The sequence below is a fragment of the Euwallacea similis genome, chromosome 30 (genome assembly GCF_039881205.1).
Source record: "Euwallacea similis isolate ESF13 chromosome 30, ESF131.1, whole genome shotgun sequence".
Classification (NCBI taxonomy): Eukaryota; Metazoa; Arthropoda; class Insecta; order Coleoptera; family Curculionidae; genus Euwallacea; species Euwallacea similis.
In genome coordinates, this window is record NC_089638.1 from 1,363,098 (window position 1) to 1,383,767 (window position 20,670).

At 34.1% G+C, this 20,670-nt stretch overlaps 1 protein-coding gene across 1 annotated transcript in view; it reads left to right on the top strand.

Annotated features, from left to right (window-relative positions):
• The window catches only part of enok (enoki mushroom), a 214,427-nt gene that overhangs the window by 86,591 nt on the left and 107,166 nt on the right, over positions 1-20,670 (top strand). The window lies entirely within an intron of this gene.

The window sequence follows — 20,670 nt, forward strand, 5'->3', positions numbered from 1 at the left end:
CATTTCTGTGTTTCTTCTCAACAACTTGGACAAATTCTATCATGTCGGTGTCTTTAAAAGATTCAAAAATTTGTATTAAAAACCTTTCGGTAAATATTTCTTACAATCATTTGTAAAGTTTAGCACTACGCGCGCCACAGCCTCTGCATAGCGTTCGGTATAATTTATCATTTTTGAAGTTAGATTAACTTTTACATACGCGAGTTCTACGTCCAAAACCATCCAGAGAAGGTAGTACCCGTACGTAATATAATCTTTTTTGAGCTTTTGAAGCTCATTTTAAATTGTACCAAAATGAGTGCGCAATTCCTCAGAAGTAACTTGCTAGGGCTAAATTTGGAAATGAATATGTTACTTTTTGATATAAGATACATTATATAATATACGAACTTAGGGATATAGCCTAGGCGACAAAAATTAATATAATAACAAATTTATATATATTTAGTTATAAGTAAAATACTGTTATTTTGGATGCAGTGAAGTGATAATTACAACATACTGATAATGTAGCGAAATTCAAATAAATTGAAGTTAATTGTTGATCAAGAGGATCTGATAAAGATCTTGTGTGGTCTATTTGAAAAATTACTTGTTTCGTAGAAATATAAAGAGCACTTAAGCCGCATATTTCAATTCCTTGCTGTACAGGGAAATTTAATTGGCATGGTTTAACATTGTTGTCTTCTGATCTATTAGAACGTACCTTAAACTAACATTCGAAAATGGTGTTGCCAAATTTTATTTAGTTTGCGAAATATTTAAGAAAAAAATAAATATAAGTCATATGGAGGATATAATGAAATAGTGATTTTATAACGATATAACATATATGAGAATACAAGAGAAAAAAAATTAAATAAAAAAAATTACTTGAGCACCCTGTGTATTGTAAAGCTTTGATATATTGGAATCCAATATGTTACTCTTAGATATATTTATGCTCAAAAAATCTATGATTAGCGGGTTTGTCCCCTTTTTCTGGACACCCTGTATAATTCAAACGAGGGATGTGTAGGATGTCGCTGAGCTGTACGAATTGGAGGTAATGTTGACAAAGTTCAGATTTTTTTTTAAATGAAATTATCTCCTTGGTACTACTAGTTATTATAAACCATGACGTATAAATGTGTGAACTTAATCAACGATATAATTTTAATAGATACGTTAAAATTGAAGTAAGGTGTTGGCTAATTTCTCTTATTACCTAGAAAATACTTTCTGAGTAAATTTACTAGGAAATTCATACAGAGTGTCTCGAAATTATAATAGGTGGCTAAAAACCGACTTAGTTTTAACTTCTCTGCCCAGAGGTTAGTTTTGAACAATTATATCTTTTGTTAATGGATTTCATATTCTACATGGCTATTCGATGGAATTTTATCACAATATGGATCAGATTAATGCAACTTTACCTCTCCCATTCGGTCTCGGAAACCATCAAGTTATCTTGAATTTCGTAAGGCTGCAAAGGGAAGACAGATAATTCAACGCTTCCTTACATTAATCGGTTAAGAGCACTCATTTATTTATTTATTTTGGTTTTCCAGCTAACTAAATTTGTTAGTTGGTCGCATTATCTCTTTGAGTAATTCCATGGCAAACTCAGGATGGCCGATCCTGTAATAATTGCGGGTCCTAATAATGTTCTATTCCGAAAATGCTTTGAACATCGTTGAGTATTGTTGAAAAATTGCATTTTTTTTAAATTTGAAAATTTGAAACGATTATGGAACTTTAGCGCACTACTAACGAATTGATTATAAGCTGTAGTACCGTACTGCTGCGGTTATTTTTCCTCTGTTGTATTACATGAGATTGATGTATACAATACATTATTAAGCACGTTTTCATCATAATTTATTGTGTAACTGAAAATCGAAATGGGAACACATGAAGCATATTTATATTATGCACTTTTCACGGGAAAATCATGTGCATTCCTAGATTGCAGACATGTAACTGGAAACGGTGACAAATACCGAAACAATGCAAGAGTGCGAAAAACTTTCTGAATTGAACAGGGACTTCAACTGAATAGGAGATTTATTTTCTGCGAGGAATAGTTTAACTTTGGAATTTTTAGCATTTACGAAGAAGTAGGTACAATGAATATGAAGTAATAGAATTACAAAATGGAAATTTGCAAGCAAATCTACTTTGTGGTTATTCGATTGCTTTCATTTGATTATTACAGATAAATAAAGAATGAAATGGAGGATTAATAATCACAAAATAAAGCAAATAATTGAATAAATGAAATAAAAATGAGAATTTTTTGAATTGTCAGTCACATTTTATAGTTGAATCTCATTTTTGTTTAGTTTCTTCACTTATCTGCTTTACTTTCTGACTATTAATGCTCAATTTTATTCTCTATCTATCTGTAATAATCAACTTCAACCAATGAACGGGTGGCAAAGCAGATTTACTGGCAAATTTCCATTTTGTAATTTTATTACTTCATATTCATTGTACCTACTTCTGCATAAACGCTAAAAACTCCAAACCCAGAGACTTGAAGCTTCGGTCAAAGCGGTGAGTTGAATAGAAGATTTATTTTCTGCGAGAAATAGTTTAAGTTTTGAATTTTTAGTGTTTACGCAGAAGTAGGTAAAATGAATATAAAGTAAGTAATAAAGTTACAAAACGGAAATTTGCAGGCAGATCTGGTTTGCGCTCATTTCATTGGTTGCGACCCATGTTTACAGATAGATAGGGAATGAAATTGAGCATGATTAGCCACAAAATGAAGCAGGTAATTGAAGGAATTGACCACAAAAGTGAACAGGGAATTCATGAAACATTCACATTTTACAATCATTTTGTCCAACAATGTGTTACTTTTCTATCCATTTATTCGATATGTTGACTTTTGCTCGCATTTCCAAACTAAATCACATTTTCTAACTTAAGTTTTTTCAATTTTAATCCCCCTATTTTGAGGATATAGGTAACATTGGGTAATACCTTTAATCGAAGATATCACTGTTCGTGAAAATAAAAAAATATTTCATGAAGACGGTAAAGAAGCAGACGAAGAAAAATAGGTCATACTGAAAATTCATGAGGTGCAGAACGTCGACCTTTGAGCCAGCAATTCCATTGAATTTTTTCCTGTTTGCCGTTGCACAGCAAGCACAAAAAAAACATTTTCCACCATTAATATCGATAATAAGAAATTTTTAGTTAAATACGCTATTGAAATGACCACAATTGAAATTCGGGACGCGATGCATATATCACAACTGTTACATATTACAATGACTTTCCGCCAAGAATATTAAACGCCACAATGCTTTTTAGGCGAAAGGTGGTCCAAATAAATGGTGAGAAAACTTCAGAATGTATCTGACTTGGCTGTCTTAATTTTAGTGAATTACGTCTTCCATTAAGCATAAAATTTTAAACTGCATTGCTTAAATGTCTCGTTTCATCATAAATACTCTTATTTTTGCCAAAGATTATTTCACTGTTATACCACTAATTAGCAATCAATTATGTACTTTCTTATTATTAAAAAAAACAACCGGAACAGCTGCTTTTTGCTATGTTTCGCCGTAAGTAAAAGCAGCAGTTCTTGTTGTATCATTTAAACAAACAATCGAAAAACTCCCACCAAACCTAATGACATTTACATTCCCAACGAAAACCAAATAATATTTTGCAAGAACGTGGTTATGCCGATTACGGAATAAATCTTGTCTCACGAAGAAAATTGTCGGACAACCAGAAGAAGCGTGAAGAAACAATTTCTTTATAATCAGCCTGTTAGAAAAACTGTTAGGTTGGAAAATCGGTCTTCCATCGCAATGGAAAAATCCCTGTTTTCTTCGTTAATACGTCGCCACCACCGAATTACTTCAATACATTATGTAATCTGGAAAAAGTGTCCCGCCTTCCGAATCCATATGATAGGTTGATAAGGGCCTATAATTTATATCAATATAAAAGCGATTCCAGACAGCTCGACTTACAAGTGGAGTATATTATTCTCCAATAAATGACCAGACGAGGGTGTGTTCAGAGGGATAGACGGATATAACATGTTAAAGATAGGGGATCTCGATTCCCGTTTTATTCCTTTTGAAACGGTAAATCATGGAATTAATAAGGTTTATGTGATTGTGATATGTCGGTATTATTAACGGCATTAAAGGTGAGATGTGTTTGGTAATGTTATTTTAGTTATTTTTGAAATCACCTCAGCGAAGAAAAGGCGCACTTAATGACTAAGATAGTAGCAGGGTAACTTGAAGTCGCTATTTCGCTTTATATACCGTTGTATAGAGAGTTTAATTCGCCCCAGACCTTATTTTCAGGCCATTTGTTTCGCTCATCTACCAAAATATTAATGCATGAGCGCAAAAATATCTGAGAGAGATATGCAGGCGGGAGTTTTAATCGCGGATTTAACTTCTCATTCGGGATGTTAAATCACGTGTAACGTGGCTTATTACTTGATACATTTCACATTTCAGTGCCGCATTTTGTTTGTGAGGATTAACTGTATTTAGCCACCGTGAGAAAATACTTACCGATGATAGAGGAGGAAATCATTATGCAAAAAAATCGCTTATAGGACTTACTTTTTCATCGCAATAAGCTGTGGACGTGGAAAAGACCTATGGCTTATGAAAATAACTTTCAATCTTCTCTTTCTTCCAAGAGCATGGGAGGTCTCCCTAATGTTAGCAATCGTAATGACGAGTGCTTTCTGTATCTTTGGCTCTGTGGTCGTTTCAGAGAGGCGGCACCAAGGGCAAGTGCTCCCCTGAGGAATCATTCCATTCAATTCATTTCTTGGGAAAATTTAAAAAATAGTTTAGTCTTGTCTAGACTAGACCTATATTATCCATCAATGAGGGTATTAGGGTATAAAATCTCTCTGGAGACATTTTTTGCTTTAAATTTGTTCAGTCTTAAATGAAAATATCTCTGCCGCATTTGTTTCCGAGTGTATTAAAATCTGATAAAAAAAAGTGTTGTAAAGGAAAGTTTTTTACCGTAGAGTAAAAGTCTACCTATGTCCCCAAATGGGGTTGCCAAGAGGAGATGGTTTCTTATTTTTCGTTTCACGAGAAAAATGTATTGTTCATGAAAGTTTTTGCTTGTTTCAAAACGAATGAATCAGTTCTCATCGTTTCAATTTTCCTTTTTGTTACGGAGAAATTGTAAAAAAATAGTTTAGGTGAAAATTTTTCAAAATCCCAAAAATTAATTCTCGTTTCCATGGCAACGATAATTAAACCAAATTTTTATTGCAATAATTCAACGAAAAATGGGAAACTATAAATAAAAATTTCACAGACAAAAAATATGGTCTAATTATATCATGGTAAGAAATTGCACATCATACGTTCACTTTAGCCAAATATTGCACATTACGAGCGATTCGGAATTAGGAATTGTGGTGGTTTCAGTACCTTACATGCTGAGATGAAGCAGTACCATTGGTGGAGAACGTGGCTTCATGGGAGAATACAATGTCTCGATAAAATGATTAGTTATTCATGGTTTAAGCGCCCATCCACAAACAGAAATTTAAACGTTTTGCTTGATCTCCTGGCTCCAAAGCGCAATTAAAAATTGGTTTGAAGAGATGAATTTTCAATTGTTTCAATGTTTCTTGTATATACATTTTACTTATTTCTAATTAAAGCGATCTCCGTGAAGAAAATTTTGGATTATTTTGAACCCAATCTGTTACAATAAGAGTCATAGCGTCATCTTCCTCTCGAGTTATCTTAGTTTTCTTTACATTTAAAACGTCGTCAGTAGTCAAGAATTTCTTGATCAATTTTTGTGCACCACATTTTGAGATGTAAATATACGGTAACTTTTGATTAAATTTCTCGATAACTCCAGGAATTACGTTATCACCTTTGCAATAGCACTTTATCAGGTAAATTCGTTGCTCTTTCGACAACATTAACATTTGATTTAAGTTTTGTTTACGGTTGCAATGAAAACGAGAATTAATTTTTGGGACTTAGAAAAATGTTCAACTAAATGGACCTATTTTTCGATATTTCTCCCTAACGAAAAGGAAAATTGAAAAGTTGAGAACTGATTCAACCGTTTTAGAACAGGCAAAAACTTTCATGAAGAATATATTTTTCTCGTAAATTAAAAAATAAGAAACTTTCTCCTCTTAGCAACCCTATCCGGGGACATATTGCATAATAAAAAGGGCACGTTTCTATTACAAAAATAGTTGTACTTGAAATAACCTTGAAAAGGTTATTTTGCACTTGTTTTATAAACACATACATTTTTTCATTTTGTTTTTGTGATTTTTGAAGCCGGTGCGAAAATCACTTATCGCACTCGTGAGGCAATGCGCCAGTCGCCTTCTACGCGTGCTAACAAACTGCCGCACTCGTGTGAAAAGTGCTGCGGTCGGCACTAGCGCCTTTTTATTTGGTTTTAATTTATAATTTGTAGGTATGATTGTCCTTTTAATTTTTGTTTTAGAAGACGAGGTCAAAAAGCTTTCTTAAGCTTCGAGTACCTCAGAAATCTAAGCTAAGAATTAAAACAATAAGCATGCAAATCCTTAAATAATACGACTAAAAGGAAATTGTACGAAATCCTGCAGACTCGTTAATCACGCTGGTCCGAGCGGAGGTGACAGTCACCTGTCAGGTGTGTGTGATTGTAAAGCCATACACGTGCTTTCTGCACTCGGTGGCGTGCCGTGTGGAAAGCATTGTTTGCTCAGCCTTAAGATTTATTTTCTTAGATCGAGATTAACTATGCTTGAATCATCCGCGATCTCTTTGAATCACGCGCCTTTAAGTAGACAATCAGGATCGTGATCGAAATCTCCTGATGCCTTGATATGGGTTTATTGATCTGCATGCTTAATTAACCAGTCAGGTGAACGTCATACCTTTGATCGGTAGAGGCCTAAATGCATTTTATACTCTTTTAACACTCTCTGAGCTCGGTACTCGTCATTGATCATAATAATTATTAAACCTGCCCTTTTGCAATAATCTATATTCTTATCGCTACTTTTTTGCTAACTTTTCGTCCGGCTTTCGAAACTTCCCCCCAATTGTAAAGTATGCATTAATTCCGTTCAGTGGCAAAAGTTTTATGAAGTCTAAAGATAAAATCGGGGCAAATAATAAAACATCGCCCAAGTTCGACTTTATACGGGAAAGATTTTTGTGCGTATCACTTAATTTCCGTTCGTTATACGTGAAGACGATTCAAAATGGCCGGATAATGAAACGAATGGGGTAAGTTTTAAGAAGAGTATAACAAGAAAGGGCCAGAAAATAAATAGCATTCGGCAATAAATAAATAGCGTCGACTGTACAAGGAATTGACTATACTAGGTAATGAACTGACGTAGGAAATAGGATAGAAAGTATTTAAATGGTTTCTGCTATGGAATTTTTAATTTTTAACGAGCGAGATGCAGTACATGTAGGATGGAGAATGAGGAAATATAGGGAAAAAGTTTTAGGAAATTCATAACTGTCAATCCCAAGGCTTGGCGCCGGGGGACATCTGGGCAATAACGCCCTATCATTTCCTTTGCATATAGGAGCCTAAAAATTGCCTTCTTATAATATGATATGTTTCTATAATAAGTTTCTTTGTCAGAATTTGCACACTTACAAAATAAGTTTACCGCATCCTGGAGATTGCTTTCCTTCGCTCCCCGCAGATTTGCGTCTTCACCGTATATCGCAGACAAAATTTGTCACGTTGAAATAATTAATTATTTAAAAAAACAGTTAAAACAGTTGTTGTTGGAGCGAAATCCATAAGTGCAAAATTGTTTATTTTAGCCCGATGGAACATTTCTTCTGTTACTCGCGAACTGTGGTGTATTGATTTTGAAATATATTCAATATTCGTGACCATCACTGTTGCATTTAATTTGTTAAACCATTACGAAAACCCAGAACTAGTGTGAAAAAAAATCTCAGAAGCAATCAACAGTAAAATCCCGCACCATATCAAACAAAATCCCGTCATGCAACGTCACATTTATTTTTGTTGCTAATTTAATTATAAAATGATATTCCAAAGGTATCTAATAAAGGACAAACCGAGTCCAATGCTACCATAAAGTCGGCGTCTCTTTATTCGTTTATGCAAAGAATGTGGGAAAAATTGAGTCAGTTTGATTGCGTTGATTTCTGCACTCTGCATTGTATTGGAATTACGATTCTTTGGTTGGAAAAAATCCATAAAATTTTATTCATTTTCAATGATTATATTATCTCACTTGAAAGGCGGTGATGCAGAATAACAGGTAGGTACATTACAAACAATATTATGAGGAAAGTTTTGGCCAATTTAAAGGTCAAAAGCCATACTAATTTAACGATTAATCTTGTTATAGTTCCTCCCGTGTTTGTATTATTTATTTCCGCAACTATGAAAGCCGGGAATAAAAAGTTCCTCAACTTGAAATTTTATCGCCGCTAAAGGGTCATAAGGATATCTGTTTGGGTGCATTGATAAAATTATGAGACTCGGGCAGAACATTTGTTTTATTTGATTTTATTATACAAATTCTTGTAATTCTTTGGAAAGTCAGGTAAATAAATTATATTGACGAGCAGGAGTGCAAACACCAAATATCATATAATGTTGCCTGCTGTGCAAAGAATGATTGGAGAAGCTCCATGATTGAAAAGCTAACAGATCCTCTGCGTATACAGATACTTTGCATACTCATACGTAAGAGAACACTTTTCTCGTGGTAATCAAGGAATGATATTATTATCACAGGCAGCTTCATATATTGTCCAGTTAGTGCTATCGAAGATGTGTATCGTGTTGACTCATGTTGCGAGTAGCGGGAAACCAAGAGGAATGGGTATCAACTTATCCCAATTTCTCTGCTTTTATGGCTTTGTGGATTTATGGCCCTGGTATGGCCTCTCAACCATTCCATCAGATTGTGCACGCAACGGTGTTGACCGAGTTTTCCTTATCCTCAGGAAGATGTATGTAAAGTTTTTCCACATCTGGGATTGGAAATATTTTACTTTGGCTGATATGTATCTCTAAATCACATATCTTAAAATTAAATTAAAATAAATTAGAATAATTTATTTGATTTTTGCTAAATTTTATAACAGGCCGATTCATAAATACGTGATACGGTGTTCTATTCAAAATTCTGAAGTTGACACCTGAAGCAGAAGTTAAGTTAAAAAAAATCAACTTTGACATTATTTAGTAGTCTCAACATTTTATTTGGTTTTTAGTTCATCAAAATCCGCGTATAAATAACTGAATATAGCTTTGCCCGTTTTTTATGAAACAGCCTGTACATATAATTATATGACAATTTTATAATGTACTTTCTAGGTTTATACGTTACCGCCTTCTTGGACATTTATGATATTATGATGAAGGTCCAAAAACTACATAACTTAGGATGTTTAAATATATCCATTCTTGTGATATTTTTCTCCTTAATCTTAAAAATGATTTAGTTTAGGTATAATAAATTATTCATAAAAATTGCTTAAGTCTGCTCTATTAAACTGTACAGGTTTTATTTAAGTACGTGGCCAAACGTTGATGGGTAATTCTTTGAGTAATTTTAAGACGAAAACTTTATATAAACATAGATCCGTTAAAGCGTCATTTTGAAGATACGCGGTGTCAAATTAAAAAAAAAAAAAAATTTCGTAAAAATCTTTATAATTCTATAACTGATTTTGTTGAATTTTAGCATTTATTGATTAATAAAGATTTTTTTATTAAAAACATTACGTACCATTTGTTTCAGTGAAGTTTTAATAAAGCGCTTTTCTTGTTTGATTTTTCTTAAATTTCCGGCGTTATTCCTATGCACGCTACTGTCAAAAGAAGACAAATAATTTCTAGTTTAAAAGATTCCTTTGTATTACTTTAAAACTGTCACCAAATATGAATATCATATTAGTCTGGGTCTTTTTGTTCTTTGAGAGTTTTTTTAACATGTAAAGATTAAAAAAAAAATTAACACTTTGACACCACCAAAAAATTGACCTATGTTTATATAAACATCTCGTGTTAGAATCGCTCAAAGAATCACCCCTTGAACTTTGGCCATGTACTTAGGTAACCCCCTACATAAGAGAAATCTAATTACGATCTGATAATTATAGGTCATCAAGGAAATGTTGAAGTTTTTGGTAATCCCGAGTTTTGCATTGTTAACTGCCTGGGCACATTTCCCAAGAAAACCCAAAAACCTTTTAATCTTGGCATAAAAATGACGTAAGGTTAACACACCTATCGTACAAAACTGGCACCTATCTCGCAAAGGCCCGGGGTTAACTCGCGCCTCGTCAGGTACACCATTATTATTACCACAGCGAAGCACGTCTCTTCATTCCGGCATTTTATTTCGTTTAAGATAAATCAATTTTTCTGTTGGTTTTCATGCCAATGTTTGCTGATACTTATTGCAAGATAACTGTAACGGCTAATATCTGATATAACCAGTTCCCGGTTATGTCAGTTTTGCACATTACGCTATAACTTTAATCACATCATCTAAATAGTTCAGTATTATGTCCACATTAACTTAATGGCTCGTCTGTATTAGGTGTTGCACGGGAATGGTTTTATTTTATAGCCAAGAATTGATTGGACGTTACCTTAAAAAAAATACACTTACAATGCGAGAGAAACCAAGAGATGGTCAGTTTTCATAAAGTGCTAAATTTCGGACACCATGCAAGTCTGTATTACGATAGCATGGGATTTAATAGTTTCCAAGCTTAAACCAACTAAAAGATCAAGTTTCATGCAAGCAAACAATACTTGTGATGTTAGTTCTGTAAACATGGAAATGCCCAATGGATTATCGATGAGCTGTATAGAGTCTGAAATTATTATTTGTGTGTTACACGAATAATGGCTCACTCTATAACTTTCGCGATTCATATTAAGAGTCGATGCGTATTTTCAGTGTTTAGTTTTTTTTATCGAAAACCCTTTATAGAAATAACACCCGAAATATCTCAAATATTCATGTGACACTGGTGTGGGCTTATTACATATTGATAATCCTTCGTATTCCTCCGTTATCTCCGCATTAGCATACTGAGTGCAAACGCAAATGTTCGGACTCCCTTAGCTAGACATGTCAGTCCGGCGAACATTGTTTCTGTATAATTGGAATACATTATGTCATGTACAGCCCAGTGACCAAGATGCAGAATACATTAGGCGATTTTGCTCTATCCCCCAAAATCCCCGATATTCTCCAAGAAAGGCCGGGTGTCGGACAAAGGAGCCCGGGAACGATACAAAGACATCGCCTGCAATCGGGGAGAGGATGTGTTCCTGCCTGCTGACCACTGATTTGCATTTCTGAATTTCGTCCTCTTAATCTGGGATTATAATGACGGAGTGAATTAAAAAGCATTTATTATCCGGCTGGTTTATTAATGGTCACTAACTGGATAAACACCCCATTTGATGTACCTATATCAACATGTGGCATGTATAACTTTTCCTCCCATCGAACGGTACAAGTTTACCGCAAATGAGCACTCAAAAATGTTATTGTATATAAAACGAAGGTCCATGCGTCAGGGTCAAAGATTTTTGTGGACAAGGTCAAACCGTAGCAATTTACGTGCGTGCGGTAAAGTCTACCGCACGTCTCGTAATAGTTGTTCTATTAGCAGCTGAATAGGAAATGATTTCCAAAAACAGTGTCTTGCATATGTATGTAATTTATAGGTTTTGTTAAATTAAATATTTAATTTTCTGTAACATATGAGGATATTTAATTTATTTTATTGGAAGACAGTTAGGTTTCCGTCCTTATTTTTTGTATCGTAAGGGCTCAAAATTTGTTATCATAATGAAGAAATATTAAAAATGCGCATATATAATTACAATTTGATTATTACATTATTAAAATCATTACTAAATAACGATAGGAAGTCGTCTGTAAAATAAAATTCTTGCTAACACACATCTTTATCCTCCCCTCGTCTTCGAATGTTTGGATTTCCATAGAAAATTGCGAGCTTATGAATATCACGTCCACCTCCATCGCGAAGAAAAATTGTCAAGATTATTGAAATGCGTGGAAATATTGTGTACAATAAAGCAAACACGATATTACGCGACTTACCGGATCGTGTCTTCAGTTATGCAAAAAAATGTTTTGTATTACAAAATTTTTTCAGCGTTCAACATTGAAGTAATTTTTTAGGTCATTTTCAGGATTTCTGTAGCTAAATCATAACCACAATCCTTTATTAAAATCAGCTACTCATTACTCTCAGTTGAAATGGTATAAATATCTACCTCAGTGATAATGCAACTGTTGGAGTTTTCGTTGAGTACTCTTCAGACTTTAAATACTTTTCAATTTTCAATTTGATAAATCCATTTTTGATGTAAATTTCAACAGTTGTTCAACTGTTACTCAAGTGCCACCTTTGCTGAATGGTCACTTTTTTGAAAAGCTAAATCGATAATCTTGCAACTGGCGGAGTTTTCGTTGATTGCCCATCATACTTTAAATATTTTTCAATTTTCAATTCGACGAAAGAAATTTCGTTATAAATTTCAATAGTTGTCCAACTGTTGCACAAGTGCTACCTTTGTTGAATGGTGACTTTTTAAACAACTGAATTAATAATATCACAACTGTTGGAGCTCCTGCTGAATGACTCGCCACGTTTCAAATACGTTGCAATTTTCAATGTTGCAAAAAACAACTTTTTATCATAAATTTCAAGCAGTTGTGCAACAATTGCACAGGTGTAACTTGTGCTAAGCTCTCAACTTTTTATGCCAATGATACTTCTTGCAAGCACATCTCTCCCTTATTCACCATCTCCTTTCCACCGTCTCATTTGGCTTAAAATTAAGGCAATTACATTGCGACTTTCACATCGTTTATCTACTCGAAACTAATTCCAAGGAACATCGCCCAACGTACATGCACGCGTGAACAAATCGGCACGATCGCTTTTTGTGTTGCTGCCTCGCCTCTCCTTTTATTTTGTGCGCCCAACGCCCTAAACACATCAACAATGTTTGTAGTAGGTGGCTTTACCTCAGGCCATCTCGACTCAAAAGCAACAATACCTATGCGTTATTTTCAATTGTTCATCAAAGTTACTATAATTAAAAACTTGTTTAGTCTTCATGATGGGAATTTAAGGATTTGCGTGCCCCGATAACGAATGGAAAAGTTTAAATGGTAACAGTTCGCCATTTGTATTGTGTACTTTTTTTTTGTTATTGGAGGTACCATTGTTTTGTTATTCTAAACTTTGCCTGGTATTTTTAACTTCTAAGGTTGTAAGTGAAAATGTGGGGCAAGTAGCAGAATATTGTAAAAGCCGTAAGGCTTTGAAAAGAACCGCAGATCGGTGAATTCTACTAGTTTGCCCATAAAATTATAGCGTATTTTTCCCTTGAGTGGGTTTAACTGTCTCAAATTGTCTCTAATTTCACTTGAAGCTGCCAATTTTGTATGTCGTTTGACAGCAGTGTTAAAATTTCGGCTGTCAAAACTGGTATGTCAAATTTCGATTTGGCAATTTTGATGTCAAAGACTCGGCGCGCTCAGAAAGGTCACAAGTGAAGCTGTTGAAGAGAAAATAAATGCTTTGATACAATCAAGTCGTCGATTAACCATACTGGAGACTTTTCGCAGTCTAAACGTATCGAAATCAAGCGTTGAAAACCATTTCGAACAAATTGGATACTTTAATAAACTCGATGGATGGGAACCACATGAACTCAACGCAATTCCTAAACGAGAAGAAAATCACCCGTTTTTGAAACGTTTGATAACTGGTGAGGAACAATGGATCGCCTGTAACAATGTCATACATAATCGATCATAAACCAAGCATAAGGAGCCAACCCGAAACTCTTCAAATGCGGATATTTACCAAAGAAAAGTTAGTGCTAATGTGGGTGGATTACGAAGGTGTCGTCAGCTGGGTAAATTGAGTAACGAAATCAAGAAAAAGCGCCCAAGATTGAAAACTCGTACCCGCCAAAAATTGCTATAAATTGGATGGGATGTTTTACCACATCCACCCTATTCTCCAGACCTAGGACCATTGGATTATTATCTGTTTTGATGGCTGCAAAATGCGCTTAACGGAAAAACTTTTGCGACTCATGAAGATATAAAAACGTACTTGGGCCAGTTTTTTGCCGAAAAAGAATCTAATTTTCATGAGTGCGGTATTATGTAATTGTCCCAAAGATGGAGAAATGTTATTCGATAAAATGGGCCATACATAATTTAATAAAGTTATTATTTTTAATGAATAAAATTCTCTCATTTACATTGTAATAAAATACGCAATGACTTTGTGGACAATCAAATATATTGCTCGCAAAAACCACTTAGCGAAACAACTAAAAAGAAAAAAATTGTAAGATCTGATCAGTACCTATCAGCGGGTGTTAAATAATATGTTGTATGATATACAATTTCCAAAAGTCTCAAAAGTGAGCAGAGTTCCACGAGAATGTGTATAAGCTATAAAATATCGTTAGGTTCCCTTAAAATGAATTCGTTTATTGCGAACTTCTGTTTTGCAACAAACTCATTTGTAAAGTATTATTTTTATACCGTTTGCAAAAAGAAAGAAAAAAATTGGAATTGTCTACAGGGGTGAAAACATGAATGTAAAAAAAATTGAAAAATTCTCACAAGTATATAAACATGTAACCATAAGTGATGTCATATCGCAATCGGAAGCTGAAGAGCTTGGAAAGAAGTTGCTAAAAGATGAAGAGAACCTATATTTAGTAAAAGTTGGGTTTAAAAGGATAGAAAGAGATATGTTTAAAAGAAGGCAGAATATAACCAGTTGGAAAATCGTTGGAGAATCTTCTGCGGTTGATGTGGACGTTGTAAAAGACTGGTTGCAGAACGAGTGGCCAATACATAAAAAAGAGTCCAAGGATGAGAACATATTCAATGGACATCAATGGAATATAATTGGGTTGTTCCAGAAGCAAATTCTTTGTTCTTATGATAGCAAATTTAATGAGAACAGAAAAAATAAAATTACTGGTTATTGGAAAGTACAGAAAACCTCGATGTTTTAAGAATGTTACAAAATTTCTAATAAACTGCAAATCTATTAAAAAAGAGGTACTAGGGAATTTTCCAGTTCACCCAAATGTGACAAGTTTGGACTTCACTAGGTTAGTGTTTATGCCACCAAATACAAGTTCTAAGCTACAGCTTAAGGAAGAGCCTAGTGTTATTTATAGTTTAAAAAGTAATTACCGATAACTTTTTCGAAAATGGAAAATTCGGAATATACTGTGTTATTTACAACCGGTGTCTTTTTTCTCGATTAAAAAATTTATTGCTGATACATTTTCGGAAGCTGTATTTAAATTGAGATCTAAAAAAACGTAACCGCTACAACTTAAAATATGTTGAGGAACAATTTCATATTCCATCACATCACTCAGTGTATCCCCTGACAAGCGCTGAGTTTCAAATCGAGCACTTTCATCTGACTGAGCGAGAGGCTGTGGGGTGGATCACCAGTCTGGATTTTCCTTTACGAATGTAATTCATTTTGATTACCTTTATTTTTGTGAGTTTTCCGTTTATATTGTGGTTGCTATTGCAATACAAAATATACAGAGTTTTTTTTTAAATCGTGTCCAAAACTATTCAGCCTTCATACCTAATGATGTTTGTATCGTACATGTGTACGTTACAGAGTTTTTGCTTCATAATCAACTTTAAATTTGAATATTATGAATCTAAAATGACCTCCATTCCCAGCGATGCGCTTCACACGCATCTACAAGGTTCTCCATATAAGACTGTGCATTTTAAAAGTCAAACAAAAACTTTCTAATCGAGATAAAACATCTTTTATTGGACTAATATGTAGCTAATTCAATGGAATTTATTATTAATTTAAATAATTATTAAATTTAAATATATCATGTTTTTTAAATGCTCTCCATCAACTTCGATGCAATTTTGAATTTTAAGTTGAAAATTTTGCATCACACGATAAAGTATATCTCAATCTATTCTTGGAGTTTAATTTCGAATTCACTCTTTTAGCTTCAAAATATTTGTTACATCATACCAAACACTGATTTTTGGACTGTGGTGTTTATTGATAAACGGTGCGCGAGATCTTTCGCGCCAATGACGAACCAGCAGAGATAAAAATTTTAAAAATAATTGTTTTTAAAAGTTGTCCAGCAACAATTCTAAAGCTAAAAGAGTGGATTCAAAATGAAACTGTAAGAATAGATTGAGATTTACTTCACTGGGTGATGCAAATTTTTGAGCTTAAAATTCGAAATTGCATTGAAGTTGACGGAGGGCATTTAGAAAACATGTTTTTTTTTAAATTTAATAATTATCTAAATTAATAATAAATCCCATAGAATTAACTACATATTAGTACAATACAAGATTTTTTTTTACTCCGATTAGAAAGTTTTTACTTGACTTTTAAAATGCATAGTCTAATATGGAGAACCTTGTATAAACAGTCATTCAAAGCAATAACATCTAGGGATTACGCTTGAAAATACTGATTCTTTCTGAGATTAAACTCGACTTGGAAACATTTGTCACAAAAAATTAACGTAGTAGCCCGTTATATGCATCGTCTGGATTGGAAGTCATTTAAATGATTATAATCTTTAAGTATTAAAGTTGAAAATGAGTCATAAAGGACTTGAAGGACCCTTTAATCTACCAAAAGAATCAATCTGCTTTCTTGATTTGTTTTTTGGTAGTTGGAGGACAAAAGCGACTCGTACTGTAGTAATTATAAATAACTCTTACTACTACTCTTAATGAAACGGGTAGATTTTCGAAGGAGAAAATGCAGGAACTTCATCTTTAGTACAAAATCAAGGAAACTCAGAGCATGAAATATGCTAAGGAACAAATTTTTTCTACGATTATCTAAAAGAGAACAATTTTCATCACACTTTACCCTAATCGAAAACATAATTTTCACTCCTAGAGATAAAAGATCCCATTACGTTAACTTTGATCCCTAGAGACAGGTGAGCGCGTAAATGCAACCCACCTTGCATTGGAGCATTGCTGGAAGTATGCGAACAACCTATTTAAAAAATTCAAACCCAATGACAATGACTAAACCATGACATGAAGCAGAATGACAAATGGTAAAAACTAAATGTTTGCTAACCTCTCTCTTTCTATTGCAGAAGGGTCAAGTAGAACAACAATACAATGGCGCTGTAAGTATTTAGCAGTGAAATTGGATATTTCCCTATTTTGTTATTTTGTGTATACTTGGCTGCCTATAACATAATCTGCGCTGTGGGGAAGCACTCGTATTGTTTTTACAGTCTTGTTCCCCCTTTTTGACAAATCAGACACTAAACCATGGTGGCGAAGTTAGAGGAAACGACGTCACCATGACCTCTTACGTCTTATTTATCCGCCGAATAACATATTTCTTGCGACGAAGTAACTTTATGGAGACCCCCATGGCAGTCTCTCGCCAAAAAAATCGGACCAATTTTTAGTGGAATAATTTACTACATTTTTTTTTTTAGGTCATTGATATGATTTGATTAACCTAATCCTTGAAATGGATTTGTTCTAATATGTTGTTAAGAGGCCTTAGAAGTTTTGCTCAAATTTCGATCACAATTACGTAAATGGTATAAATAACATTTTTTTTTTTAATTTTCCTCTCCAGCACTCCCTAAAGTATTCAGGGATTCGTTTCGCCGTTCAAAATGAAAGAGCTGCAATAAGTTTTTCACGTCGCAATCGATAAATGAGCGAAATTTGCGACTACTGCGCCGTAATTAGCATTTCTTTTGAGGATTCTAAACGTCTGTCTAGGGGCAGCTCGGTCGCTTCTTATGTCCTCATTCTTTTTCACGTTCGAGTTTTATGAGACAATGGGTTCCCCTAAAAGGTTTAAATTAACATGTATTGGGTACCTGATCAATATTTATTATTGTGTATCTAAAGAAAAATATTACCAAACATAGCAAATCGGAAAGCCACCATTCTGCATTAAACCACGTAGTTATTCAAGGAAGTGTGACATTCATTCAACTGTATACGACCACATGATGTGAGAAATCCCTTCGATGACTTGCAGGAAATAGCTATTACTTTTACGGAAACTTTGTCGTAACCACTCAAGTAGATCATTTCGGAATTGATCTTCCCTGTACCTTTTATTCGTTCTGATGAGTATATGAAATGATGCAGCAGCAAAATATTACTTATTATGTTGTTGCAAATATTGCTTCGCGTTTCCTCTCTTTTGGTTGAAATGGAAATTTAAACGATGAAGTTTGAGGCCTTCAATCGAAAAGTAGTAAAAATATAACCTCGATCGTAAACATTTCAATCGAAGATCAATATGTTCCGTATGTTTGAGGCGGTTTATTCACTTTTTTGTTTTTTTGGGAGTAACGTCTAACGCACAAGTACGTTATAGTAGCGGTAGAATAGCGCACTATTCTCAGGTAAAACTAGTTGAGAATAACGTTCACCTTGTACTAAGGGTTCGGTCAAACACCCTTGTTAACGTTTCGTAGTACATAAATTTGGGAAAATCGAGTGGAAAAACGAACATAAACGGTAAAATGTGTAAGTGAATATTTAAATTTTGTGAAATACTCAAAAATTCCTCGCCTTAATCGCTGGGGGTGAATTTCTTTAACTTGAGTCATATCGTCATTCGAAAAAGTCTATTTGCGGTAAATAATTGGTGTTTGTATCTAATTTAACCTCTGTTTTTTTAATATAATTTCTTGTATTGGTGATTACTCTTTGTGGTATTTGTTAGTTTTAGCTTCTTTTTATGTGCCCAACGTTGACCTCTGGTTCGCGCACAGGTGACCAAGTGTTTACTGAACAAGAGGCTACACATTTTTATCAAGTAAAATATAAGCAGTTCTGTCTAACGATCCATTTTAATATTGAATTTATTTCCCAAACCTTTAAAATCCAAAATATTAACGAAACGAAGATCAATGTTGTCACATAATTTTTATCGGTCAGGGAACTATATCTAAATCCTCAGTGCAAACGATATCGAACCATCTAACTTCTAATTCCTCTTCAGCCTGTTCCGGACACATTAAAACATGAGGGACAAAAGCCGAAAGCAAATATAATAAAGGTCCACTCTGTATGGGTCGGACGATATATAACGTCGGCTGGTGACATTAGCAAGCTAAGACAGTGGTTAGCAGGGCTGCAGTAAGACATTGGACACAAGACGAGCAATACTTAGTCTGCAGTGCCCCGATAATTAATCATACATTGTAATTAGTTCCTATGAGGGACGGCAGGGACGCTTTGCATGTCGTGACCCCCGCTTTACATGGAGGCGGTCGAGGAATCTTGTGACAAGGTTGGCCTACGTTCACGTCTAGGCCGTGATAAATCTATTTTACTTGCCTGGACGTTTTACAATTTATGTTGTATTTCTATGTAATTTTTCATTTGTAAAAAAAACCTCCACCGCAACTTAATTTGGAAAATTCTAAGGGCCCCATTTTCTCCTCGATCGCAACAATCTTCAGCATTAACGTTCGAAAATTAAGGATATCCTTTGTTGCACTCGAGTCTCTACTATACATATATTTCTTATGTCCACGCTTCTACACGAAACATATTTTCCTATGTAATATGTGGTAAATTGACCGTAACCCATCGCGAAATACATCATAAAATACAGAGTGTCCAAGATAAGGATGTCTAGCACGAGGATTTCCTAAACAGTAATATAATAGATGCAGACTTGGCTAATTGGGAGAAAAGGTGCTGATTCAAGAAAATAGTTTCATGGTGCAAACAAATCTGTAAAGTTGCTTTCAGCTTTTCAGTATTTCCGAAAAACATTTTTCTCTTCAAGAGTTACAGTAATAGATAGATAAAAAGTCAAACCACTTTTCCATCGCATTCTTCATGAGCTTTAACATGACAATCTTCGTTTCATTCTATCACCTCTCGTTTGTCAAGAACGATCATCAACTTTTTTTTACAGATACGGTCCTGGTAAGTTTTTTGTCGATTTCCACACAAATTTTTATTACAAATCCATTGATGTATCACATGTATAGTAATTTAGACTAGATTTTTTAATATAGGAATATTTGTTATCTACTGATGAATTTAGAATATTTGGTAAAAATCTAGACAGTGGAGGTGTCGATTAAATTATGCTGCGAACAATAAATCTTAAGGTTGGGTTATTTTTATGGATCTTAGAAACACTATAAAAATTAGACGTCTTACTGTTGTGAAATGCTAGTTTGTATCTTGCTACATCCTTGAAACAATTTTTATGTTTTTTGAGTGCGTTATAAACCTCTTTTCTTAATGTTTCTGTTGGATTTAATTTAATTTAATTTATTGGCCATCACTTAAACGGCCCTCAATTTGTTGCTTACAGGTAACACAGTTCATTATGCCTGTAGCGTTACCTTTGTCTACCGTAAGGATTTTAATATTATTATCTTTACGCAAAGAATTTAACGCCTTTTGTTCGATGGGGGTTACATTTTGTTTCATTTTAAAAGGTTTACCTAAATTAGTCCTGACCTAATTCAAAACTCTTGTTGGTGTTGCTGTGGTAAGGTTTGAGCTGTTTCTTCTATAGCTAAAATAAAGTCAAGCTTAGGAACATATTTGGGAGTGACAGA